Here is a 988-nt window from a genome sequence, read left to right as displayed (position 1 = left end):
ATATATTGTTGTACTTGGGGATGGTCATATTGCCAGTTTAGCCAATAAAAACACACGCACTGTATATTTGGTGTTAATTTTTTTTTTTTTTTTTTCAGCTTTATATTACATTAATCTTAATCTTAATCTTATTTCGGCCAGAGTTCTTTCGTCACACTTCTGTGACCTCATCAGTGGTCCTTTGTTTCCTTCTTTCTTATGTGTGTCTCACCTTGCTAACTATCAGCCATTATATATATACAGGGCTGACCTGAGGAGGTGTGGGGCCCAACTGGGAAAAATTTTGGTAGGCCCTAGGTTCCCAGTCAACTTGCACTGAGTACTGAATTCTTTTACACATACACATCCTTTTAGCCTTTTGCTTTTATCATTTTTTAATTTTTTGGTTTCTTTAATACAGACATACATACAACCATGCATACATACATACATACATACATACACACACACACACACACATATATATATATATATACATACACATATATATATACACACATACATGCAAATATATACATATATGTATATGTATATATTTGTATAGAAGTACATATAAATATGTGTGTGTGTATGTGTATTTGAGTATATGTATGTATATATTTATATATTTTTCAGATACCTATCTTTCTGTCTTTCTACACAGACACATATATATATATATACATATATACATATATACATATATGTGTGCATTCACACATGCATGTGTGGGTGTGTACACACCTGTGTGTGTATATTTGCTATCACAGCATAAGTACAACTATTTATTTGTGACCGCTGTTATCTTGATCTCTGATATCTTGTTAAAGTACAGCACAATGTTAATTATTAATGATATGCAGACACGCATAAACACACACACACTCACACACAGACATTATTGTGGACATACATGCATATACATCATATATATATATACATATGTATGTATATATATATATCATCATATATATATATATATATATATATATATATATATATATATATA

This window comes from Octopus bimaculoides, chromosome 20 (genome assembly GCF_001194135.2).
Source record: "Octopus bimaculoides isolate UCB-OBI-ISO-001 chromosome 20, ASM119413v2, whole genome shotgun sequence".
NCBI lineage: Eukaryota > Metazoa > Mollusca > Cephalopoda > Octopoda > Octopodidae > Octopus > Octopus bimaculoides.
This window is presented reverse-complemented; position numbering follows the sequence as displayed.